The sequence below is a fragment of the Petaurus breviceps genome, unplaced genomic scaffold (assembly GCF_028583685.1).
Source record: "Petaurus breviceps papuanus isolate PSGF00001 unplaced genomic scaffold, PetGlider_PUasm1.0 90823, whole genome shotgun sequence".
Taxonomy (NCBI): domain Eukaryota; kingdom Metazoa; phylum Chordata; class Mammalia; order Diprotodontia; family Petauridae; genus Petaurus; species Petaurus breviceps.
The window spans coordinates 10,413,160-10,428,896 of record NW_027187352.1 but is presented as its reverse complement, the minus strand read 5'-3'; the positions used below and the strand labels follow the sequence as shown (position 1 = coordinate 10,428,896).

Here is a 15,737-nt window from a genome sequence, read left to right as displayed (position 1 = left end):
ATCTTGTCTACATCTTTGTAGGGCAGCTAGCTAGATGGTGCAGTGGATAGAGTGCAGGCCCTTGAGTCAGGAGAACCTGAGTTCAAATCCAACCTCAGACATTTACTACCTGTATGACCCTAGGCAAGTCACTTAACCCTGTTAGCCTCAGTTTCCTCATCTGTCAAATGAGCTGGAGAAGGAAATGGCAAATCACTCTGGTATCTCTGCCAAGAAAACCCCAAATGGGGTCAGGAGGAGTTGGACACGACTGAAATGGACTCAATGACAAAACCATCTTCTTTGTACATAGTTCTCTGCATAGTTGTCTTCTCCATTAGACCATGAGTTCCGCGAGAGCAGGGATTCTTCTTTCATCTTTCTTTATATCTTGGGTGATTCGCATAGTTCCTGGCACATAGGTGCTTAATAAATGCTGGCTGATCAAGAGATTAGTGTGGCCCCTTCTCATCTTATATTTCTCTGGTCAGAATCCAGTTTATCAATATACATTCAGATGTGAGATACCCATAAATGAACATATTTTACACAGAGTCTGACCAGGGTAGAGGAGAGCAGGCCTGTTGCTTCCCTCTCTGTTGTTGTTCTTGATGATGATGATGTTGATGTTTGTTCTTCTTCTTCTTTTCTTCTTTCTTCTTGTTCTTCCTTCTTCTTTCTTGTTGTTGTCCTTCTCCTTCTCCTTCTTCTTCAGTCATTTGCAGTCGTGTCCAACTCCTCATGACCCCATTTGGGGTTTTCTTGCCAAAAACATTGGAGTGGTTTGCCATTTCCTTTTCTAACTTGTTCTACAGATGAGAAAACTGAGGCTAACAGGATTGAGTTCCCCAGGGTCACACAGCTAGTAAGTGTCTAGGTCTTCTTTTCTGGGTATGACCTTTCCCATACAACTTTCTCTGCCTTATTTGTTACCTATTATTACCCCTCAGCTATTGAGCTGCCATCGATTTTTCAGCTCTCTCATTTCCTCAAGTTTATTCTAACCTGGATAGCCCTTTTTTTCTCCTTGGTTTACTTCACTTCGTTACTTATGGAGTGATAGAAAGGACACACTGGATTTGGTATTAAAGGACCTCTACTCAGACCTCTACTCTGCATTTTATTTATGTTTAGTGTTCTAGGTCTCGGTTTCCTTCTCTGTAAAATTAAGTGACTAAACTAGATAATCTCTAAGATTTGCTGCTGGAGGCAGCTAGATGGCATAGTGAATAGAATACTTGGTTGGGAGTCAGAAAGAACTGAATTCAAATCAAATCAAATCAAAGCCTCAGGCACTTACTAGTTCTGTGACCCTTGCAAGTGATTTAACCAATGCCCCAGTTTCCTCAACTATAAAATGGGAATAACAATAGTACTTACATCCCAGGGTTGTTTTTAGGATCACATGAGATAGTATTTGTAAAGTGCACAGTCCCTGGCACATAGTAAGTAGGTATTTAAAAAATGCTTGTTTCCTTCCTTCCTCCCTCCCTCCCTTCTTTCCTTCCTTTCCTTCTCTTCTCCCTTCTCTCCTTCCCCCCTCCCTTCTTTCCTCCCTTCCTTCCCTACCTCCCTCTATCCATTCTTTCCTCCCTTTCTTTTCTTCCTTTCCTTCCTTCTTTTCCTTTCTTCCTTGCTTTCTTCTTTCTTTCCCATTCTATGAGTCTTGTACTTATTTAAAGTGCTTTTCTAACATTCAAGGAAAAAAAGATAAAATCAAAGAAACTCGCAGAGCACAGGGATAGTCTCTTAAAATACCCTTCATCTAATCATCAGTAGTTGCCATGGCTTCCTGAGCTAACAACCTTGCTGAGAGCTAAGTAGCTTTCATGACCTCCAGGACAAGATAACTGCCATTCATATGTATGGCAGCAGAGCCACCGCAAGGTTGGGTAATCAGGGTGTTATCCCCAGGAATGGACATCTGGTAGGGACCGTCCCTTCCCTAGCAGGGCACACTTCTGACCATGCTCCTTCTGCCCTAGGACCTTTCTCTGAGCTACTGCTCAGCTGAACTGCATTTGCCCCAGGAGAAGGAATGTCTAATTAGACCACTGGGTACATCTGAAACAGATGGGCTGAACCAAGCTGACTGGCCACAGGCTCTAGGTTTTATGTGTTTCTTGTGAAGCTTGCTTGGGGGAGGGACCACATTTACACAGCTGTACCCATTATTGCACTAGAAACCAGTCTGTCTGACATTTGGCCCCACTAGTTCATGTGAGGAGGAAAAATCCAATGCTCCCCACTATGCCTCGAGCCTGACTCCCAGGTTCCTCTTGTTATCGAAGTCTGGCCTCATTCCTGGACTATCCCACCAACTTCCTGCCACTGTTAGCTCTGAAAATGAGAGAGCTCCACTTCCTAGTGAACCTGAGCTCCTCTCCAACAGAAAACTTTCCTGGGGAAGGGGGTGGAATGTTAAGAAAGAAGAATGGGAGGCAGGGTGGTCTCAGGGTCAAGAGACCAGGTCCCAGCTACTGATGCCAGTGTGTAACTCTAGCCACAACACTCAGCTTCTCAGTCTTTCTTCTCATCTGTAAAATGGGGATGATCATGCTTTTACCAACCACCCCTAAGGATAAGTCTTTCTAAACTTTCAAGTATTATGGAAAATGAAAGTTATTATTATAGGATTATAATACAGAAAACATTTTTATTTATTATATTTATTCACAAAACCCCCACTGCTTTGATTCAGCATTTATTAATCACCCTGGGTCATGTGTTGGAAATTCAAAAACATATTTTAAAATTTATATTATTGTAATTGGTGTTACTGTTCCCTTATCTCTAACTCTGCCCTATTAAAAGTACTTGGTGATTCAAATGATTAAGCAATTATTAAGCACCTATTGTGCGCTCTTTCTGTATTTAAAAAAAAAGGAAAAGAATAAGCATGTCTGTAGTATCTTCTAAATGCCAAGTATTTTACAGATATTAACTCTTTATCCTCACAACCACCCTGTCAGGTAGGTGCTATTCTTATCCCCATTTTACTGTTGAAGAATGAGGCCAACAGAAACTAAGTGATTTGTCCAGGGTCACAAAACTAGAAAGGGTCTGAGATCAGATTTGAACTCAGGTTTTCCTGACTCCAGCACCATGCCACCAACTACCTCTTCTGAATAGAGAGAAATGGGCAGAACACGATGTTGGAATCAGGCCTGCTTCCAGTGCTAGCTTATTTGATTATATGGGCAAGTCCCCCAAACTCTCTTACCTTAAGCTTACACCTCTAAAAACTGGGCCCAATGATATATGTACCAGCTCCCTCACTGGGCTGCCTCTAAGATAAAATACAACAATATTTTTAGGTTTGCAAAGCATGTTACAAGAATTTTCTACGTATATTTCCCAGCAATGATAAGGGAAGGGCTACTTTTTCATAAAGCTATCTGTTTTAAACATTTTAAACATTTAAATATACTGGGAAGGCAGAAACTATGGAATGTCTGCCAGAACTTATCTCTCCCAACCAGAATGGAATTTGATATGGGCTAAGTTTAGTGGAATGGAAAAGGGGGCATCTTCCCAGGGGCCCCATGGCCTCTACAGTGCCCGTGCCCTGGGTGGCAGGACAATATCTGTGAAGTTACTGGCCCTCCCTCTATCTCTATGTTCTAGCGAAGCAGAGACGGGAATCCTTTGCTCCAAGGCTGTTATGAGACTTAATTAATGATTGTGAAGTCCTTTGAGGTCCTTGGATGAAAGAGATGATAGAATTGAGAAGTACTATTAGCCATCTAAAACTCACAGCACAATTAGATCCAGAGAGACGGAACACTGCCTTTATTTCCAGTTCTTTGTTACTTACGGTGGCTAATTATTGAAATAACAAATCTTCCAGCAGCCTGGCCCCTAGAAAGAAGGTGATAATATCCATTAAATATGCCTTTAATTATTTGAAAATGAGAAAACCACAGCAGTTTGGAATTTTCCCATCATTAAGGCTGTCTTTCCACATTGGCATTGTTTCCTGAGCTCCTTTCGAGTCATGAGAGCGTCCAGTGAAACCTTGCAGATGGTATCTCATTTTCCTCTCGAAGCCATATTTCACAGAGGGGAGTCAGAAGCAGGCCTGTCCAGTAGGGAACAGTGACATGCCTTGTAAATGATTGTTCCTTGGGAGTCACCACATTTCTCTGCATCACTCATGAAATCATACAATCTTAGCCTTCAATAATCTTAGACTAGCCATCGTTGAATCATAGGATTCTGAATTAAAAGCTATGTCAGAGCTTTATCATTACCAACCTTTATATAAAACAGGAATTCAGTGTCATCTACAACAAATGGCCATCCAGCCATGTCCTGAAGACATGCAGTAATGGTAGTCAGGGGTCAAGATTTCTGGAAGGAATAAAGGAAGAAAACAAGCCTTTTACTGAGACTTGACTATATATGCCAAGCACTTTGCTAAGAACTTTAGAAATGTCATAGCATTTGAGTCTTCAACAGCTCTGTGTGGTAGATGCTGTTATCAACTCCATTATGCAGTTGAGAAAACTGAGTCATATAGAGATTAAGTGACTTGACCAGGGGCCCAGGATCATATGGCTAAGTAAGATTCTCAGGCCAGATTTGAACTCAAATCTTTCTGATTACAAACCTAGCTCTCTAGCCACTGAACATCCTAGAAGGGAGAAGGAGAAAGCTGCAGTTAGAATCTTTAGACATGTCACTGCAGTTAGGTCACTAATCTTGACAGGATTTAATGATAGATAGAAACTTAAAGATGATTTATTCCCAGTTCCCCTTTTTACAGGTAAGAAAACTGAGGCTCCAGGTGATGAAGTGACTTTGTCAAAGTCATACCTGTAGTAAATGGTGGGATAGATTATCCATGGACAGTGATGTCTGTGCTGTTTGGTTAGCCAACTTCTTGCCTCTCCCAGACAGAAGAGATGAGTGACCTTTGCTAGTTAATTTTCCCAGGAAATACAGAAAAATAAACAAAACTTCCTGAGTTGTCCTCTGGAACCAAGCTGAAATCACAGAGAGACATATAGAACTTACATGCATGGAAAACAATACATTCAAACCTCTGCAAGCATGTCTGAACTCTGTGTCAGGGAGGCCTCCTTATAATTAGGACGCTCCTCCACCCCTGAAGACCAGAATCATCCAGTTTGGGCCTCCTACTAGTGAATTAGCCATCTTTGTCACTTCCCTGGAATGGGGACTTTTGTCCCATTTCTTACCAACCCCACCCCCATACTGCACTGGGGTTGGAATGCTCCACATCTCTGACAGTGGGGCCTGGGGAGCCACTACCTCCAATTTAATGTGGAAATTTCTGGAGGTAGTTGCTGAAGTTGTACACCAGTTGTTTCATGAAGGCTCTCATCGTTTCTTCCTTCATCTTCAGAGATCTCCCCTATTGAGAATAAGGCAACATTTTTATTGAAATGTGGTGGTCATGGCTTCGTCCATGATGCTGTCGGTACCTAGAGTGTCCTCCCTGTCTCCCACTCTTTACTAATTCCCTGCTCATTTATTAAAGTTTATCTGAAAAGACATCTCCATGAAGCCTCCTCTGATCCTGCTGCTTGGTAATATTCTCCCCCCATTCAGTCTCACAGAATTATCAGGAATTTAGAACCAGAGGAGGTCATTAAATTCAACTACTTCATAGATTTAGATTTGGAAAAGACCTTGGAGGTCATTGAATCCAAACCCCTCATTTAACAGTGAAGAAACTGAAGCCAGAATGGCTCAGTAACTGATTCAGGGGCACAGAGCTAGAAAGTAAGGTGGGATTAGAATTCAGATCTTCCTTTCTTCAGGCCAATATTCTTTCTCATGGGACATCTAGTAGTCCCAGTAATATCTAACATTTGGTACTTAAAACAACCCTGAGAGGTAGTGTTGTTATACTCTCTTTTTTCTTCCCCCACATGTGGAAACTAAGACTCAAGGATACTAGGGACTTATCCCTGGTCACACAATTATTAAAGTTCAGAGGTAGAATTTGAACCCAAGGCTTCCTAACTCCAAGTCTAACACTCTTTCTTTTTAAAAAATTATTATTTCATTAAGTATTTCCCAATTACATGTTAAAATGTAAGAATCATTTTTTTTAATTTTAAGTTCCAAATTCTCTCCCTTCTTTCATTCCTCTGCCTCCTTGAAAAGGTAAGCAATTTGATTTTGATTTAACATGTGAGGTCATGAAAAACATGTGTCCATATTAGCCATGTTGCAAAAGAAAACACAAACAAAATAAAACAATAAATATCAAGAAAAATTGCAAAAGTGTGCTTTAATCTCTTCAGAGTTCATCATTTCTCTCTATAACTCTCTGGAGGTGGGTAACATTTTTCATCATGGGCATTTTGGAACAGTCTTGGATCATTGTCTTGATTAGAATAGCTAAGTCTTTGACAGTTTATCATCCTTATATTATTACTGTTATTCTGTACACTATTCTCCTAGTTCTGCTCCCTTCACTTTACATCAGGTCATAGAAGTCTTCTCACGTTTTTCTGAAACCATCCTGCTTGTCATTTCTTATACCATAATAGTATTCCATCCAATTCATATACTGTTACTTGTTTAGTCATTCCCCAATTGACAGGCATCCCCTCAATTCCCAAACCTTTGCCACCACAAAAAGAGCTATGATAAATATTTTTGTAAAGTAGATCCTTTTCCCTTTTCTTTGATATCTTTGGGATATAGCCCTAGGAGTGATGTTATTGGGTCAAAGAGTATATGAATAGTTTTATAGCCCTTTGGGTATAGTTCCAAATTGTTTACCAGAATGGTTGCAGTTCACAACTCTACCAACAGTGCATTAATGTCTCAATTTTTCCACATCGCTCCAGCATCTGTCATTTTACTTTGCTGTCATGTTAACCAATCTGATAGGTGTGAGGTGGTATCACAGAGTTGTTTTAATTTTCATCCCTCTAAATCAGTAGAGTGTTTTTTTTTCAAGTGACTATTGATAGCTTTTATTTCCTCTTCTAAAAACTTTCTATTCATAGAGGATGGCTTTTATTTTTATAAATTTGGCTCAGTTTCCTACATATTTGAAAAATGTGACTTTTATCAGAGAAATTTGCAAAGAAATTTTCTAGCTTCCTGTTTTCTTTCTAATTTTGGCTGCATTTGTTGTGTTTGTGCAAAAGCTTTTTAATTTCATGTGATAAAAATTAGCTATTTTACTTCCCATAATCCCCTTTATCTCTTGTTTGATCATAAACTCTTCCTGTATCCATAGATCTGACAGGTATATTTTTCATGCTCCTCTAATTATAATATGACCCTTTATGCCTAAATCATTTATCCATTTTGACTTTATCTTGGTATACAATGTGAGGTGTTAGTGTATGTCTAGTATATGCTAAACTGCCTTCCAGATTTCTCAGCAATTAGTGCTAAAGACTGAGTTCTTACCCCTTGGATCTCAGGGTTTATCAACACTAGATTACTTATGGTTACTGCTAAATGTTGTATAACCTATTCACCAATCCACCACTTTATTTCTTAGCCAATATCAAATTGTTTTCATGATCATTACTTTGAAATATAGTTTGAAATCTGGAACTGCTAGTGTACCTTCTTTAACCTTTTTTTTTTTATTGAGTCCCTTGATATTCTTGACCTTTTGTTATTCCGGATTAATTTTGTTGGTATTTTTTCTACCTTTATAAAATAATTCCTTGGCAGTTTGATTGGTATGATACTGAATTAGTAAGATAACTGAGGTAACATTATTTTTATTGCTTTCACTTAGCCTACTCACTAGCAATTAATATTTTCCAATTGTTTAGATCTGTCTTTGTGTGGAAAGGTGTTTAATAGTTGAGTTCATATAATCCTTGATTTTGTCTTGGCAGGTAGACTCTCAAGTAGTTTATATTGTGTGCCATTATTTTAAATGGAATTTCTCTTTCTATCTCTTCCTGCTGGGTTTGTTGGTAGTATATAGAAATGTTGATGATTTATGTGGGTCTATTTTATATCCTACAAAGTTTAGCAAAAACTTCACTGAAGCTGTTAATTATTTCACCTAGTTTTTTAGTTGATTCTTTAGGGTTCCCTAACTATGCCATCATATCATTTGCAAAGAGTGATAATTTTGTTTCCTTATTACCTATTTTTATGTGTTCAATTTTTTTTCTTACTGCCATAGCTGGCATTTCTAGTACAATACTGAATAATATTGGTGATAATGAACATCTTTACCTCACTCCTAATCTTTTGAGAAGGCTTCAGATGTATCCCCATTATAGATAATGCTTCTTCTTGGCTTTAGATTGATACTACTCATCATTTTGAGAAAGGCTCCATTGATTGTTATGCTCTTTCGTATTTTTAATAAAAGTGTATGTTGTATTTGTCAAAGGCTTTTTCTGCATCTATTGATATAACCATATGATTTTTATTGTTCTTTTTTTTTTAAAGCAATCAGGGTTAAGTAACTTGCTCAAGGTTACACGGCCAGTTATTTCTGGGTGTGGTGCTAAGTATCTGAGCCCAGATTTGATCCCCAGGTCATCCCGACACTGGAGCCGGTATTCTTACTCGCTGAGCCACCTGGCCACCCCTAAGCAATTGGGGTTAAGTAACTTGCTCAAGGTTACACAACCAGGTGTTTCTGGGTGGGTGCTAAGTGTCTGAGCCTGGATTTGATCCCCAAGTCATCCGGACACTGGAGCCAATGCTCTTACTCACTGTGCTACCTGGCCACCCCAATTTTTATTGTTTTTGATATGGTCAGTTATGCTGATGGTTTTCCTAATATTGAACCAGTCCTACATTCCTTGTATAAATTTCACCTGGTCATAGTGTAGGACCTTTGTGATATATTGCTGTATTCTTCTTGCTAGTATTTTAATTAAAATTTTTGCATTATATTCATTAAGCAAATTTTTCTGTAGTTTGCTTTCTCTGTTCTTAAAATGATTCTTAGAATGTATCTTAGAAGATACATTTCATCTTCCCATATAGAAAGGTAAACAGGTTAACCTTGAGTCTCTTATGATTTCTTTTTCATGATTACATTTTTAGATTTGTCTTGAGTCTTGTATTTGAAAGTCCTCTATTTCATCAAATATCAATTTTCCCCGGAAAGATTATACTCAGTTTTGCTGGGCAGGTTATTGTTGGTTCTAATCCCAGCTCTTCTGCCTTCCAACATATCATATTGCAAGCCTTTTTGCTCCTTTAATGTGGCAGCTGCTAGATCTTGTGTGATCCTGACTGTGGATCCACTCTATTTGAATGATTGCTTTCTGGCTGCTTAAAGTATTTTCTTGAGGGGGTGGAGCCAATATGGCAGAGTAAATGCAGGAACTTGCTGAGATCCCACTCCGACCACCTCAAATACCTGTAAAAAAACATGGCTCTAAACAAATCTTAGATCTACAGAACCCACAAAGTAACAGAGAGAAACAGATCTCCCGCTAAAGGCAGCCTGGCAGACCGACAAGAAGGGTCTATCACAAGGATCTGGGAGCTGAGCATAGTCCCACCTGAGCCATGTAGGCCTAGACACGGGCCAGACCAGACCAGTGGTACAGACCAGCCAGCACAGTCTTCAGGAGAGTGAATCACTGACAGCTATAATGGTTTCCATACTTCACAACCTATAAATGCCAAAGAGAAAGTAAAAAGTCAGTAGGGAACTCTGTTGGAACTGGGTGACAGAAAAGCAAAGTCTGGTCCCTGACCCTGGGTGAGAGATGGCAGAGGTGCTGCTGCTGCATGGCTGCCTCCAAAGTTCCTGGCCTGCAGATCATAGGGAGAACAAGGGAGCATTCAGAGGGTAATTGCTCTTGCTTTGACCTGCTTTAATCTGGTGGTCCTGGGGTGAGAAATGCCAGTGTGCCAGAACTTCTGGTGGCTATAGAGAGTGTACCCTACCCAGGCCTCTGACAACATTTGTGAAAACCCCAGCAAACTGGTACAGCTCTCTCCACTCTGGAAGCAGAGTTCTACTGTGGCAAAGAGCTTAAATGTCAAGTAATTGATTGGCAAGATGAGCAGGCAGAGGAAACGTAATTAGACCATAGAATCTTTTTGGGGGGACAAAAAGGATCAAAACATGGAACCAGAAGAAGACAATGAAGTCAAAACTCCTGCATTAAAAGCTTCCAAGAAAAATATGAATTGGTTACAGGCCATGGAGGAACTCAAGAAGGATTTTGAAAATCAAATAAGTGAAATGGAGAAAAAAATTGGGAAGAGAAATGAAAATGATGCAAGAAAGTCATGAAAAGCAAGTCAACAGCCTGACTGAAGGAAATAACACCTTTAAAAAATAGACTAACTCAGAAGGCAAGAGGTCCAAAAAGCCAATGAGGAGTAGGATGCCTTAAAAAGATGAATTGGCCAGATGGAAAAGGAATTTCAAAAACTCACTGAAGAAAATAATTCCTTCAAAATTAGATTGGAGCAAATGGAAGCTAATGACTTTATGAGAAATCAAGATACTATAAAACAAATCCACACAAATAAAGACATAGAAGGCAATGTGAAATATTCCATTGGAAAAGCCACTGACCTAGAAAATAGATCCAGGAGAGATACTTTAAAAATTATTGGACTGCCTGAAAGCCATGATCAAAAAAAGGGACCCAGAAATAATCCTTCAAGAAATTCTCAAGGAAAATTGCCCTGATATTCTAGAACCAGATGGCAAAATAGAAATTGAAAGAATTCACTGATTGCCTCCTAAAAAAGATCCCCAAAAGAAAACTCCTAGGCATATCATAGCCAAATTCCAGAGTTCCCAGGACAAGGAGAAAATATTACAAGCTATCACAAGAAACAATTTGAGTATTGTGGAAACACAATCAGGATAACACAAGATCTAGTAGCTTCTACCTTAAGTGATTGAAGGACTTGGAATATGATCTTCTGGAGGTCAAAGTAGCTAGGATTAAAACCAAGAATCGCCTATCGAGCAAAACTGAGTGTAATATTTCATGAGGAAATATGGTCATTTGATGAAATAGAGCACTTTCAAGCATTTCTGATGAAAAAACCAGAACTGAACAGAAAATTTGACTTTCAAATACAAGAAGCAAGAGAAGCATGAGAAGGTAAACAGGAAAAAGAAATCATAAGGAACTTATTAAAGTTGAACTATTTACATTCCTACATGGAAAAAATGATAATTGTAACTCATGAGACTTTTCTCAGTATGATAGTTGAAGGGAATATGTGTGTTTATACATACATATATATGTATAGGAGTGTGTATGTGTGTATAAATACATATGTGAGTGTCTGTATATTAATGTACATGTATACATAGAGGGCACAGGATCAGCTGAATAGCAAGTTTTGATATCTAAAAAATAAAATAATTAAGTGAGAGAGGAATATAGGGGGAGAAGGAGAAAGGGAGAGATAGAATAGAGTAAATTATCTCATATAAAAGAGGTAAGAGGAAACTGTTAGAATGGAGGGGAAGAACAGGAAAGTGAAAGGAAATGGGCCAACCTTACTCTCATTGAATTTGACTTAAGAAGGGAATAAAATACATACTCAATCAGGTATCTTACCTTACAGGAAAGTAGGGGGGAAGGGGATAAGAGGAGGGATGATAGAAGGGAGTACAGATTGGAGGAGAGGGTGGTTAGAAGCAAACACTTTTGAAAAGGGACAGGGTCAAAGTAGAAAATAGAATAAGTGGGGGGTGGGATATGATGGAGGGAACTATGGCTAGTCTTTCACAATATATCTACTATGGAAACGTTTTCCATAACTACACATGTACAACCTATATTAAATTGCTTCTCTTTCCAGTGGGGGTGCGTGAGGAGGGAAGAAGGGAAAGAATCTAGAAACCAAAGTTTTAAAAACGAATGTTAAAAAATAAATGTTTCTGTTCCATGCAAATGGGAAATAATGTATACAGGCACTGGGTTATAGAAATCCATCATGCCCTATTAGAATGTTAAGGGGAGATGGGGGAGGATATAAGAGAGAACAAACTGGGAGAAGGGGTATTCAGTAGGCTCACTATCTTGGGGTGGGGGTAGGGGAAAGAGAGGGAGCAAAATTGTAACTCAAAATCTTGTGGAAATGAATGTTGAAAACTAAAAATAAATAGATAAATTGGAAAAAATAAGTAAAGTATTTTCTCTTGGATGTGGGGACTCTGGAACATGGCTATAATATTCCTGGGAATTATCATTTTGTTATATCTTTCAGGAGGTAATCAGTGAATTTTTTATTTCTATTTTATCCTCTGACTCTAAAATATCAAGGCAATTTTCCTTGATGATTTCTTGAAATATGTTGTCTAGGTCTTACTTTAATCATGGCTTTCAGGTGATCCAAGAATTTTTAAAATTATCTCTCCTCAATCTATTTTTATAATTGTCAAGTTGTCTTTTTCAATGAGATATTCCACAGTTTCTTATGCATTTTATTCTTTTGACTTTTTTATTGTTTTATCAGGTCATTAGCTTCCATTTGCCTGATTCTAGTTTTTAAGAAATTATTTTCTCCAGTGAGCTTTTGTACCTCTTTTTTCATTTTACCAATTATGTTTTTTTAAGGTTTTATTTTCTTCAGTATTTTTATATCTCTTTTACCAAACTGTTTTTAATCTTTTTATAATTTTCTTCCTTTGCTCTCATTTCTTATCTATTTTTTTCTACTATTCTTATTTGGTTTTGAAAATAATTTTTCAGCTCTTGTTCAGTTCATATCCCCCCCACTGAGCCTTTGCTTGTAGCTTTTTTGACTTTATTATCTTCTTCTGAATTTATATCTTGATCTTCCCTGTCACCACAGTAACTTTTTATGATCAGGTTCTTTTTTTATTGTTTGTTCATTTTTTCATTCTATTTCTTGTTTTGGAATTTTACATTAATGTTGGGCTCTGTTCCTGACATGGGATAGGTTTGGCAAGGGGAGGCACTCTGTCTCTAGCTTCAGACTTTTTCACATTGCTCTTTTTCAGAGCTAGTTCTGGAGGTCTGAAGGTTGGTGTGACCTGGGAAGAATTGTGGTCATTACTTTCTTGGTCTACAAGCTCATCTTCAACCCAGGAAGGGCCCTGATCCCTTGGAGTTGCAATCAATATTTTTTATCAGGGCCCTTCCTCCCTTGGGACCAAAAATGATACTGTTCTTCAGGGTCCCTCATCCCTTGGGGTGAGAAGTGGTATTGCTTCAGGTTTTCTACTCCCTTTTGACCAAAAGTGTTCTGCTCCACCCTTGAACTATGACTCAGAAGTGGATATAGGCAATGGAGTAGCCAAACAGTTACCCACTTATGGCTCCCACTCTTTTTTGCCCCAAAAGGCTCCTCTCTGTCTTTGAACCATGACCCAGAAGTGGGTATTGGCAATAAAGTTGACAGACAGCATCTGGTCCCCTGTGCAGTGCTAGCACAAGGGTAACCTGTAATTTTTTTCCTACCAATTGCCAGGTCCCCTTACAATCTCTGATTTGAGAACTCCCAAAGCTGATGCTGCTTCAGTCACTACCATTTAGTCCCAACACTGGTGTTTCATCATGTGGGCTCAGGGCCAACCTCCTCCTTACATCATACATCTCTCTTTCTGTTGTCTTGGGCTAAAACAATGCATCAATGTGGGCTTTTGTTGGTTCTGCCACTCCAGAATTAGATTCAAGGCATTATTTTAAAGTTGTTTGGAGGAGAATGTTGGAAGAACTCAGCTTTCTCTACTCCACCATCTTGAGTCTCCCCTTAGAAATCTCCAGCACTCTTCCAACTCTACCCTTCTACCTCCCAATGCTTTGCTTGAAAATTCTCTAATGCACTTATGTGATAATAGATATTATAGCTCTCCGTGCTGGTATCTTACTTCCCTGTCATACTATATGTTCACCTTGTGAACATCTCCCCAGCACTAAGCATAGTACCCTTAACATAGTAGGCACTTAACAAATGCTTATTTAAATAAATTGACCAATTTCCTGGAACCTTGCTATAATCTTATCCTTATCCTTAATTTCAAAATTCAAAACATTTCTTTCACAAATAAGATTTGCTCTAAAGTGAATCTATGGAATTCTTTATGATGCCAGATGCTACCCTTTCCTTGGCACATTTCTCGATTCCACTGGCTGGAAGTAGTATCTCCCCTATCTGGCCTTTGTATTCCTTAGGGTCCTTTCAATGATTTATCTGGGTACAGCCAGCACAATTATAAAATACTAGACTTGGAGTCAGAAATACCTGGCTTTATATCCCATCTTTGACAAGTACTTAGCAGTGTGATCATAGATAAGTCACTTCCCCCTCTCAGCTTCACACAACTCACTGAGACATGAGGCAACTCTGGGCAAGCACCTACACCTGCTTTGAGATGTCACCTCCTGTAATGTAATGCCAAGGAAAGGCAACTTCCCAGGTTCAAAATACCAGCATAGGTGCTCTCTATTTTATTTAGTGACAAACCAAGAACAGAGAAGATCAAAACATGACATCATTCAAAATACAGTATTTACTAAGTATGATTAAATAATCTCCAAGTACTACCCCACCCCAGGACTTTCCAATCATTCAATCAATTACAAAGTCCCTGTTCTAAATACTACTCCACCCCTAGGCTATACCTTCTTTTGGTCCACCACAAAACCCCTCTTCTCAAATGGAGATTAGTTTCCAAACATAAGTAAAATACATTCATTTGCTCAACCATAGAACACAAAAAGGTCAAAAGTTCCCCACCCCTGGATCACAATTGAATCTACCCCAGAGTTACATCAAGTTTAAACACAGCACTTAATACCCAAATGGAGGTCTTTTCTTCATCTTGACACGAGGCAAGTTCTCAGCAATCTTAGTTCCTGGGGAGATAAGGCTTAGCAAGGCCATAAGATACATTGCCAGTCCCTTCATGAATTTATCCTCTGTCTGTAGAACAGTCCTAGAACCCCTGAACACATTAGCAAAGCCCTCTCCCAGGATTTCTGTAAACATACAACAAGAAAATCCTTCTTCAGGGCTTCTGAACCAACAGAAAGGCTCCCAGACCCCTGCAACAACAGCACTGTCCTTCGCCAGTGGACAGTATTCATTCTGTCTGCCGGACAGTCTCCAGACCCCTGCAACAACAGTACTATCCCTCACCAGTGGACAGTATTCACTCTCAGTACTGTCCCTCACCAGTGGACAGTATTCACTCTCTGTCTGCAGGACAGTCTCAGGCCTTCTTAACCAAATGCCAGGTTCCAGGACTTCTTCAACAGGACAGTCTTTCACCAGTGGACAAATCTGGCAAAATAACATCAAAACAGACAGACAAAGTACCAGCAAAACAGCCATGTCTCCTCAGTCCTTGGCAGCTCAGGGGGCAGGTCTCAAAAGTCCAGGGCAATTCAAAGCGGCCACCAGCAATCTCTTAGTCTCTCTCCCTCCACGAGGTGCTGCTTCCAAAAAGAACTTCCGCCTCTCTCTTGTCTCTCCAAGTCTACATCACCAGCTCCTCCCACTTCAGGACTTTCTTTTCACATCAACAAGCCCATCCCACAGGTGGGATTAACAAACTCTGGGTTTTAATACAATCAATTTGAAAACCAAGCCAATACAGGGGAATCTTTAATTGCCATTACTATCACACCTCCCTGGCTCCTTGTCCCTGCTTGTAAAATTCTGCTGAACCAGTCCTGTCATTGCAAATGATTCCTGATTCCTACAGATGTTTTACGATAATAATGGTAGTTACCATCTCTCTGGAGTTTTCCTTATAACAGTCTTGTGAAAATTGTGAAAATATTATTCCCTTTATAAATAACACTATCCTCATTTTACAGGTA

The 15,737-nt window shown here is 39.3% G+C and overlaps 1 protein-coding gene across 2 annotated transcripts in view; it reads left to right on the top strand.

The window, feature by feature from the left end:
• Positions 1 to 15,737, top strand: part of TENM4 (teneurin transmembrane protein 4) — a 1,707,472-nt gene that overhangs the window by 1,013,474 nt on the left and 678,261 nt on the right. The window lies entirely within an intron of this gene.